This window comes from Bombina bombina, chromosome 1, assembly GCF_027579735.1.
Source record: "Bombina bombina isolate aBomBom1 chromosome 1, aBomBom1.pri, whole genome shotgun sequence".
NCBI lineage: Eukaryota > Metazoa > Chordata > Amphibia > Anura > Bombinatoridae > Bombina > Bombina bombina.
This window is the reverse complement of record NC_069499.1, coordinates 321,324,284-321,336,749: the sequence shown is the minus strand read 5'-3', so window position 1 is coordinate 321,336,749 and position 12,466 is coordinate 321,324,284.

Here is a 12,466-nt window from a genome sequence, read left to right as displayed (position 1 = left end):
TTTCTCATTTCAAGTACCATCGAGCAGTGGTCGAGAAAGTTTCTCCATACTAAAGATGGCCTTAAGGGAACAAGGGAAAGCCAGAAGCCAAGAGGGATTCTAATCTACAGGTATCAGGAGGGGAGGGAGGGAGGGAATATTTTCACATGGATTCTAATCTGCAGATAATTTCACATAATGTTAGAGGCCTAAACTCTAATGTGAAAAGGAAAACGGCACTCACCCAATACAACAACTTGAAAGCTAAAGTCATATTTTTGCAAGAGACACATTTTATCCATAATCAAGTTCCCAAATACTGGGATAAACACTTTACGCAACATTTCCACTCCACAACGGATAAAAAAAAAGAGGGGTTTCAATTCTCATCCACAACTCAATTCAATTCACTAAAGAAGAGGTGATCAGAGATAAAGAGGGCAGATATCTCATATTGAGAGGGAGTATTCAGGGGACACAAATAACATTTTGTAACATCTACGCACCCAATGAGCAACAACATGTTTTGTTCAATAGGCTTTCACACTTACTAACTCAGTGGTCCCAGACAGAAATCTTGGAACTACGACCCTACGATACTAAAACAGCCAGACATTCAAACTAAAATCCTTCAGAATCTCACTGAATATTGGAGGTTAAATGTTGATCCCTCGATTAAACCAGTAATTGTATGGGCGGCCCATAAACCATATATTAGGGGGCTACTCATAAAGGAAAAAAACTTGTATGTCAGGAGAGTTAGGTCTGAGGTGGGCTCTTTACATCAAGAAATTGAATCATTAGAAAAGTCACATCAGGCCTCACTATCCCCACTGACCTTGAACACACTAACCAAAAAAAGGAAAGAACTGGCTAAGATCTTAGCTCATAATTCTATGAGAGCCATTAGCAAATTAAAAGCGTATTATTTCTTATATGCGAACAAACCAGATAAATTTTTAGCCCATAGGTTAAGAGAAAAAACAAAATCCTTTACAATAGCACAAATACAAAAATCATATGGCACTATGACATCTCACCCGCAAGAAATTGCGGATAGTTTTGCTCACTACTATGAATCCCTTTATGATGGGAAGAAGGTCTGCCACTCCCCCCAGACAGCACTCCTTAGACATAAACTTTTATTGACAGCAGACTTGCCTAAGCTAGACAAAAAAGATGCTGAGGCCTTAGATGTGGAGATTACAACACTTGAAATATCGTCTGCTTTTAAGGATCTTAAAATAGGTAAGGCAGCTGGTCCTGACGGGTTTTCAGGGGACTACTACAAATCATTTAGAACTGATTTGACCACCCACCTTAGTGAATTTTGTAATGACATATTGAAAGGTACACCGATTCCCCCAGAGCTACTTCAAGCGAAAATAATTGTAATCCCTAAACCAGGGAAAAATCCCAGAATGACACAAAATTATAGACCAATCTCATTAATCAATCAGGACCTGAAAATGTTTACAAAAATGTTGGCAAACAGACTTAAGCAATATTTACCCTTGTTAATTCACCCCGATCAGGTGGGCTTGTTAAAGAGAGAGAAACACCTGATAATGTTCAGCACACAGTAGCTCTGGTAGAGTTCTTGAGGAGTACAGAAACGCCTTCTCTGCTCCTTTCTCTGGATGCGGAGAAGGCGTTTGATAGGGTAGACTGGAGGTATATGGTGGAGATTCTGGAGCACCTGGGATTTGGCAATAGATTTATAGACGCGATCAGAAATATCTACTCTTTTCCAGTAGCAACAATCAGGGCGGTGGGATACCAATCTAGACCGATACCTATCTTAAACGGAACTCGTCAGGGGTGCCCATTGTCGCCACTTTTATTCGCTCTATGCGTAGAACCTCTGGCATTGTGCATACGAAACTCCAAAGACATTCATGGGGTCAAACTAAATAAGGGGGAACATAAATTAACGCTATTCGCAGACAACATCCTTCTCACAATTACAAAACACATGCTGTCCCTGCCTTATCTTTATCAATTACTAGACGACTTTTCCAGGGTATCAGGCTTCAAAATAAACCCAGATAAATGTGAAGCGCTCCCTCTGTCACTACCTGCACACACAAGTTAATTGATAGACGCTAACTTTGATTTTAAATGGGCTACTCAATCCCTTAAGTATCTAGGAATCAATATCACAGCGACCCCAAAAACATTGTACAAAGTAAACTATATCCCAATTTACAAAGCCATAAGGAAAGATATAGCTAAGTGGAAGAAAGGTAACTTCTCTTGGTTTGGCAGATTATCTGCGATAAAGATGAATATCTTACCAAGGCTCCTATACCTATTTAGAGCTCTACCTATCAAAGTCCCATTGAAAGAGCTAGATGAGGTGCAGACCGAAATTATTAAATTCATAAGAGGACATAAAACAACTAGAATAGCTGCTCATGTACTAAAACAACATAAGCAATTAGGAGGAATAGGAGTCCCTAATCTTCGAGATTACTATCAGGCAGATAGACTAGCACAGTGTGTTCTGCTAAGTAAGGATTGCCGAGGAATGACGTGGCCCAATATTGAAGCGGATATTGGGGGGCTAAATTCCCCGGGAGACATAATATGGAGTCTTACTAACCCAAACACCCATCGGCTAGCTAAATTAAAAACTACGGAAGACTCTAGAGTGATCTGGAGATCATTAACTAAATCATTGAAACTACTTTCACCACACACCTCTATAGTACCGGTAGGTACACTACTTCCACGAGACTTCCAAAAACAAATAGCTAAGTGGGAGAACAAGGGTTTATACAGGGTGGCGAATTTTGTGGATAAAGGGAGACTGATGACATACACTCAGCTGTGAGATAAAATTCACCCGGACACACTGCACTGGTTCTTGTACCTTCAAATCTCACACGCCATAAATAAATACGGACAGGGAAGCTCTTCCTCACCAAACACCACTTTGGAACAAATAATACTGACACCAGGTAGCAATAAAAAAATGATCACGCGATTATACCTAACCATACAGGAAGCGAAGAATACAAATAAGTTAGGGCTCCATAGCAGGTGGGAACAAGACTTAGACATAACTTATACTGTAGACGAATGGAGACAAACTTTCTCATCGATAAGCAGAAGCTTAATAGGGGCAGATCTTATTGAAAACTCGATAAAAAATGCATATAGATGGTATTTAACACCACTGAAAACCTCACACTACAGTCCTCAGGGCAATAGATTATGCTATCGTGACTGCGCAGGGATAGGTACTTATCTCCACATGTGGTGGGAATGCCCAAAGATTCAACCCACTTGGGATAAACTTACACAATTGTTCAGAAGGATCCTAGATGACTCTTTTATACTTACAGCCTCGCAAGCTTTGCTGCATATTCCTCTAGACTCGTTAAATTCTGCTAATAACAAATGGGTTAACATAATGTGTACCGCTACCAGAATATGTATAGCTAGGAAGTGGAAATTAGGAGCCCCGGAGTGGGGTGAGGTACTTGACAAATTTGAGGATATCTATAGTATGTCTGAATCGGCAGCATGGCAGCAGGGTACTTCAGAAAGATTCCAAAGCATTTGGAATCATTGGATTCTTAATAACAAGAGATAGTTGGGGTTTACCTGATATAAACATATAAGTTCAATTGAAGATCTTTGAGGAGTAAAGAGATTACCATAAGCATGGAAAAGGTTTTAATGAAGATTTCTATAAATAATGACGCTGCTCGATGGAAACGTTTTTTTTTTAGTTAAAACAGAGAACAGATAAAAATGTTAATTGATTTCTTTAGAAAGTTCATTCAAATTGCATGCACTATCACAATCATTAACCTTCTATTTTGAATAGAATATTCCTTTAACCTATACAAACATCGGCATTATCGCATATATAGATAGATAGATAGATAGATAGATAGATAGATAGATAGATAGATAGATAGATCTATCTATCTATGTTAAATTCTAAATATTAATGTTAAAAATTATTAATGTTTTTACATACACATCCATGTGGCTCAGAATAAGGTATTATCTGTGCAACAGCATTGTCAATACTCAAGCTTCTCACAGCACCATTGGGACTTGTGTCATGTCCGTAATTAAGAAACAGTTTAAATAGGGTTTTAAAACGGGAAAAAAAAATACAAAAAATTAAGTGCTGTGTTGAAAATTCTGGTGCACAGTGAATACTTAAATACACTTTTGAAAATTATATAGCTTTTATAATAAGCACTTTTGTTCAAACATTTATATAGCAACAATTAAAATGCTTTTTAAAAAGATGCATTCATTTGTATTACAAACTTTGATGGAGTATCCCTTTAAGTTAACATTAACTATCGGAATCGTTCATGTTAAAATACAGTGTCTTAAATTTATAATCTCAATATTAATCATGGAAGCTATATTATTTATTTATAAAATATTTTACCAGGAAGGATACATTGAGATTTCTCTCGTTTTCAAGTATGTCCTGGGATCACAAAACATTGCAATTGATACAATTAGTGATGTCGCAAACCTTAAAATTTCGGTTCGCAAACTGCGGACTCGAACTTCTGCTACTGTTCGCGAACCGGCGAACCGCGCAAACCGCCATTGACTTCAATAGGCAGGCGAACTTTAAAACCCACAAGGACTCTTTCTGACCACAATAGTGATGGAAAAGTTGTTTCAAGGGGACTAACACCTGGACTGTGGCATGCCGGATGGGGATCCATGGCAAAACTCCCACAGAAAATTACATAGTTGATGCAGAGTCTGGTTTTAAGCCATAAAGTACCTTAATCACCTAACATTCCTAAAAAATGTTTGAATAACGTGCTTTAAAACATCAGGTATGATGTAGTATCGATCAGGTAGTGTAAGGGTTACGCCCGCTTCACAGTGACAGACCAAACTCCCTGTGTAACTCACCGCAAACAACTGCAAACAACAACTGCAAACAGTCCATTTGCACAACCACGAGTTAGATAGATTTGATAGTTAGATACATAGATTACATAGATCAATAGATGCAATATACATATGATAGATACAAATTACATAGATCAATAGATGCAATATACATTTGATGATAGATATGAATTACATAGATCAATCTATGCAATATACATTTGATAGATACGAATTACATCAATCAATAGATGCAATTTATATGATACGATTGATAGTTAGATAGATTTGATAGATAAATAGATAGATTTGATATATATATGATTTCCCTGACAGAGTATAACAATAAGACATGCGGTATGGGACCCGTGGTGTGTTAAGCAGTATTATTCTTAGCAGTTTACTACCTGTTACTCCCCCTATCGGGGGAGGTCTATATGGGCTGCATTTTTGGAACAGGGAGATGGAAGATGATTGGTCTGTCCTCCTACTTCAAATTTGGCCTAAACACAAGTGGCTGTCTCAAAACAGTGTGGCCACGAGATAGATTGATTTGATAGATAGATATACATAGATTGATAGTTAGATAGAATCGATAGAAGATAAATAGATAGATTTGATATATATATAATTACCCTGACAAAGTATAATAATAAAACATGCAGTCTCTGATGATTCAAAGTCAAAAAAGTTTTTATTTTAAATATTTTCAAAACTGTTATAACAAATATGATTGGTGGCACTAGTTGGCAAGTGGGCCTGGCACACACGCTGGGAGGAAGGCAACTGCAGTTAGATTACACTAGATGACTGATGTTTCACAGTCAAAAATGTTTTTATTTTAAATATTTAGAACAAATATGATTGGTGGCACTAGTTGGCAAGTGGGCCTGGCACACACGCTGGCAGGCAGGTAGGCAACTGCAATTCAATTGCACTAGCAGACTGATGATTCACAGTCAAAAAAGTTTTGATTTTAAATGTTTTCAAAACTGTTATAACAAATATGATTGGTAGCAATAGTTGGCAGCAAGTGGGCCTGGCACACATGCTGGCAGGCAGGCAACTTCAATTAGATTACACTAGCAGACTGATCTTTCACAGTCAAAAAATATTTTTTTAAAATATTTACACTACTGTTATAACAAATATGATTGGTGGCACTAGTTGGCAAGTGGGCCTGGCACACACGCTGGCAGGCAGGCAACTGCAATTAGATTACACTAGCAGACTGATCTTTCACAGTCAAAAAATATTTTTTTAAAATATTTACACTACTGTTATAACAAATATGATTGGTGGCACTAGTTGGCAAGTGGGCCTGGCACACACGCTGGGAGGAAGGCAACTGCAATTAGATTACACTAGATGACTGATGTTTCTCAGTCAAAAAAGTTTTTATTTTAAATATTTAAAATACTGTTATTTCAAATATGATTGGTGGCACTAGTTGGCAAGTGGGCCTGGCACACACGCTGGCAGGCAGGCAACTGCAATTCAATTGCACTAGCAGACTGATGATTCACAGTCAAAAAAGTTTTTATTTAAAATATTTACACTACTGTTATAACAAATATGATTTGTGGCACTAGTTTGAAAGTGGGTCTGGCACACACGCTGGCAGACAGGCAACTGCAATTAAATAACAATAGCAGAGTGATGTAAATGTTTTTTTTTTTTTAAAGTTACACTAATGTTAATGTTAATGATGGCACTCAGGATAGAAGTAGGCACAGTATGTGCTGGCAGCCTGACACACAGGCTGGCACTAGTTGCAGGCTGGCCTGACAACTAAAATTAAATAACACTAGAAGACTGATGTAAAAGGTTTTTTTTTACAAAATTTAAACTAATGTTACACTAGATAGGAGTGGTGGACTGGCACTGAGGATGGAAGTAGGCAGAGTATATGCTGGCAGCCTGACACACAGGCTGCACTAATGGCAGCCAGGCTGGCCTGGCAACTAAAATTAAATAACACTAGAAGAGGACTGATGTAAAAAAAAAAATTACACTAATGTTACACCAGATATAAGTGGTGGAAAAAAGAGCTATTAATCACACTATATGATGTGGGCCTGACACACAGGCCTGATGGAAAATGAAATTAGATTACACTAGCAAAATGATTTAAAAGTTTGTTTTTTTTAAATTTATAATAATGTTAAGCAGATATGAGGCCTGATAGAAAATGAAATAAGATTACACTAGCAAAATGATTTAAATTTTTGTTGTTTAAATTTACACTAATGTTAAGCAGATATCAGTGGTGGCACTAATCACAGTATATGCTGTGAGCCTCACACACAGGCTGAAAGCCAGGCAAATGCAAATAAATTACAAAAAAAAACCCACTGAAGTTCTAGCCCTAAAAAGGGCTTTTGGGGTGCTGTCCTTACAGCAGAGATTAGATGAGTCCTTCAGGACTGTAGTGGACACTAAATACACTAGCCTAGCTATCTATTTCCCTATAATGTAAGCAGCAGCAACAATAAACCTCCTCTCACTAAGAAAGCAAGATTGTAATGAATCTAAAATGGCTGCTGCCCAGGAGCTGGGAGGGTCTGTGAGGGAGTGTCTGCTGCTGATTGGCTCAAATGTGTCTGAAGTCTGTGAGATACAGGGTCAAAGTTTCCTCAATGATGACGAATAGGGGGCGGATCGAACATCGCATATGTTCGCCCGCAGCCGTGAACGTGAACAAGCTATGTTTGCCGGGAACTGTTCTCCGGCGAACTGTTTGCGACATCACTAGATACAATTTGGTACAATAAAATACAAAAACAATAATAATACACAATATATGCAAAAATTTAACATAGAACAGAAAGGAAATATATAATCAACCATGACAGGTGCATTCTGTTTTGAGATATGTAGAGAGGGATCTCTTAAAGGATATTAGGCTTGGGCAAGGTTTGAAAGTGTACGGGAGGTCATTCCATAACTTTTGTATTGAGGCAAGCTAAATAATGTGCTGTTATTGGATCGGAGGTTATAGGAGGTGGGAATAGCCGGGGAGAGCATTCTGCTCAGGTAGGGTGGGAGCTTCCCAGAAAGGCTCTTAAACACAAGGCAGGAAAGATGGAGGGTGCGTCTGGATTCCAGCGTCAACCAGTTTAGTTCTTTTAGCATGTCACAATGGTGGGTCCTGTAGTTACATTGTAGCACAAAGTGCAGAACGAGTTATACAATGTATTAAGTTTATTAAGGTGAGTTTGCGGTGCAGGTGCGTATACTACGTCCCCATAATCCATGATAGGAATCAGCATTTGCTGTACAATCTTTTCTTTTACTGTAGAGCTGAGGCAAGATTTGTTTCTGTACAGGGCTCATAGTTTTGGATAAAGTTTAGATGCAAGTTTTTCTATGTTGAGGCCAAAAGATAGATTAGGGTCTAACAACATACCCAAGTATTTGAAAGAGTGAACTGCGGTAAGCGTGCAATTGGATTTTGTTTTGATGCGTTGATGGGAATTTTGTAATTTGTGTAACTTAGGTCTCATTCCAAAGATCATTGTGACTGTTTTGTCAATGTTTAGAAAGAGTTTATTTTTTGAGATCCCCTTTCTACCTCTGTGAACTGGTCTTGGAGCACTGCTTCAAGCTGCTGCAGATCGGAATTGTTTGCATAGATTACTGTGTCATCTGCATACATGTGTACAGTTGAGGATTTGCAGACATTAGGCAGATCATTTATAAATAATGTGAATAATAGGGGGCCGAAAATGGAACCTTTGGGAACACCACATGTGACTGGGAGAGGGAGGGAGTCACTGTGAGAAATGGAGACATATTGTGATCGATCCGATACATATGATCGAAACCAGGTTAACGGACGATCAGCAATACCAGAGTTTTTTAGTTTGAGCAGTAGTATGTCATGGTCTACTGTGTCAAATGCCTTTGAAAAATCAAGGAAAATAGCTCCAGCTAGTTCTCCTTGTTCTATGCCAGTTTGGATATTGTTGCAGTGATTCAGGCGAAAACCTGATTGATCAGGGGTCAGATAGTTAGAAAGTTGGTAATACTCGCATAATTGCATATGGACGCATTTTTCTAAAATTTTGGACAATACTGGGAGCAATGATATAGGGTAATAGTTCAAAACCAAGGTTAACTCCCCACTTTTATGAATAGGCACTACTCTTGCAGTTTTCCAGAGTTTGGGTATGTATCCAGACATCAAGGATTCATTAATTAGGGTTGTGACAGGCTTAGCAATTGCCAGCGCACTGAGCTTCAACAGCATTGCTGGGATTTGATCAGGTGCAGACTGGTTTTTCATTTTTAGATTATTAAGGTGTTTCTTAACGACATTGATGGGTACAGGTCTAAAATTGAACTTCTCTATATTGGGTCTTTGCTGTTTTAGTGGGGCCTGATCCACATTACTAGTTTCAAGATGAGTGCCATTTATTAGTTTGTCAATCAGGGTGGTGGAGCATCCGACAAAATAATTGTTAAAGGCATTTGCTACTTCTAAGGGGAGTTGCAGGGTTTGGTTATCCATATCGACAGTGGAGGGTTGGGAGTGGATTGGTGGATTTTGTAAGTTATTTATGAGTTTCTAAAACTTTCTAGGGTTATATATGTTATTGTTCAGATTTTCACAGAAATATTGGGCCTTGGCCAATTTTGTTTGTTTAGTGCATATATTTCGCCATTGTCTATATACACAGTGATCATTCATAGAGCCAGTATGCTTGAACTTTGACCACAATGAATCCCGAAACTGGTACATTTGAATGAGGTCAGCTGTGATCCAATTTAAGTGTGCTCCTTTTACTCTCACCTTACGCAGCAGGGCATGTAAATTCCAAACTAGTAGGAGTTCAGACTGAAAGAATTCAACTCCAGAGTCTAGATCTGGGATCAGGTTTAATCTGTGCCAGGGGAGGTTCTTGATGTCATTTAGAAATGATTGAATATTACATTTTTTGAAGGACCTGGTGATTTTAACCTTGGGAGGGGATTTAGTTGCCTTTATTTTGCGCACGCAGTACACTATGCAGTGGTCACTGAAATTGTTAGGGAGAACACCTGCGTCCTGGATTCGGTCGGGAGAAGTGGAAAGAATACAGTCGAGTTGGGTATGATTATGGCTTTTGATGTTTTTTTGAGTTGGGGAGGAGATTAATTGTGTTTTTAAATCTCCAAAAACAAAAATTTCACTTTTTGGGTTTTGAGCTATGGTTTCACTAAGGAGATGGGCTATGTCAGAAATGTAATGCACAGGGGAGCTAGGTGGGCAGTAGATTCCTGCAACAATGATTGATTTACTGCACGGTATCTCAATTGTGCCAGAAAGCAAATCAAAGGTGCCAGGAGAGCTATATTTTTGTAAGGGGGTGAACTTTGTGGAATTGTCAACATAAATTACAATGCCGCCTCCTCTCTTTGCTCTGTCAATTCTATGGCATGAATACCCATGTATTGCAATTGCAGAGTCAGGTATTTTTGTAGTTAGCCACGATTCAGAGATAACAATGATTTTGGGCTTGTATTGTAAACACCAAGTTTGCGGTGCATCGATTTTTGGTAGTAAGCTGCGGATATTACAGTGCACAAAGGAGAGGCCGTTTTTAGCTGGAAGGCTAGGATTGGAATTTGTTGGGGGACCAGGGTTAGACTCTATATCATTTGCATGGCTAAGTAACATAAGGAATAGGAATTTAGACATAGTTTTTGTTTGGCCATATAGTGAATGGGATACTTTATAATTCTGTGAGGTGGAGGTAGGAGGGCTATTTTTTATAACTCTCTACCAGCACTCAGCAGATAAGTTACAGCAACAGAGCAGGCCATGGTGTATGAAAATTTGTTTTCCAGTTTGAGGTGTGTGCTTATGGCAGTAATGATAGGAACAAAACTGGAGTGAGAAAAGGGTTGTCATGAATATCAGTATGGTCATATTTGGATTCATGTTAGTGCTATGAGGTGTGTAGATAAATATAAAACAAAAATAGTACAATATAAAAAAGCCTTTAATCTTTCACTGTACATTATGTGGGATTATAATATGTTTTTCCCATTACATTTCTTTAGATATTGAACATGTCCATAATGGTTCGGAGGAGATCACCAGTTGTGTTCACCAGATGAGAGCTGTTGTGTAGGAGGAGGAGTCCCTGGGAGAGACCCAATATCAAGAATCTCAGGAGCAGGGAATCTCCCAGGGCACATTGGATAGGGAGGTTCTCATCTGTGCTGCCCCTCCTGCCCCAGAAGACCCAGCTGCTCTTGACCCTTGAGCCCTCCTGCACCTGTTGCTAATGTCCCAGCAGAACCATGCTGATTCTGGCCACAAACTGCCTCCCATCACTGATGATGAGGCAGTTTGTCAAATGTTAAATCTGGCCAGGCAGTACCGGGATGATCACCATGACTTGCATGGGGCATTAAGATTATCTGTTGAACAACAGGGGCAGATATTAGAGAGGGGCATTATAGTAGATAGGGAAAGATTAGCTTTAGAGTGGGAAAGATTGAGAATAGAAACAGGTAGAATAGATTTAGAGAGAGAAAGAAATATATGAAAGGATGAGGGATAGTTAAAGATTAGAATTAGAGAGGGATAGATTTGCATACGAAAGACAGAGGGATAGTGATAGGATAAATAGGGAGAGATTAGAAGTAGATAGGGCCAGGGTAGCTGTAGAGCAGGGAGAACTACATCGTCGAGAGAGGGCAGACGAAGACAACCAGATTTTTAATCGTCAATGGTTTTTAATGTTTAGAAGAAGGGGAACAAGGGAAAGATCTCTCACCCTGTCTCCATCACCTAAAAGAACAAAAGAGTAATGTTTTTATTTTTTTCTGTTATATTCTTTGTGATTCTATTTTTTTTTGGTAGGTTTTATTATGTATATCAATATCCTTTTTTTTTTTTTTTTTTTTAAAATATGAATAAAAATATTTTGAAAATTAATAAATGTGTTTGTTTGTTATTACTTTATCCCCATAATACAAATGTTACAAATGATTGATGATCAAATTCAATGGATGTGTAATAAATACTTTTCTCTGCTTATTTAAGGGGTAATCTATGCCATATATGTTTTGTATTTAAATTTTATACAAAAATATTATATAGTCTTGACTTTGGCATAAACAACTCACTTCTATTAAAGGTTAAATGAATTAATAATTTTAATTTCATGAGTCATAATTAGCATTTGATAGTAAATTAATTTGAAATTTAATAAAAGTGTTTTAAATGTATTCATTCTCATATTTCATTAATATATGACCATTTTAAATAAAGGGACACTGAACACCAACAAATACATTTAAAATTAATTTTTAATTAATTTTAATATGATAACATGAAAGTCAATAATAAATTAAATGTCATTTTATCAGGGGGCTGTCAGAATATGTTTATATAAAATGTAATCACAGAGGTAAAATGTATATCAATATAACATTGTTGGTAATGATAAACTGGGTAATGTGTAATTAAAAGAAATAACCCATCTTTTTTTAAAAGAAACACACAGAGAAAGTACATAACTCACTCACAATCTCTTAGCTAAGTTGAAAATCAATAATTGAAGGGTTAATTAACACATTTAGAGAAATGGGACAAGCATTGGTA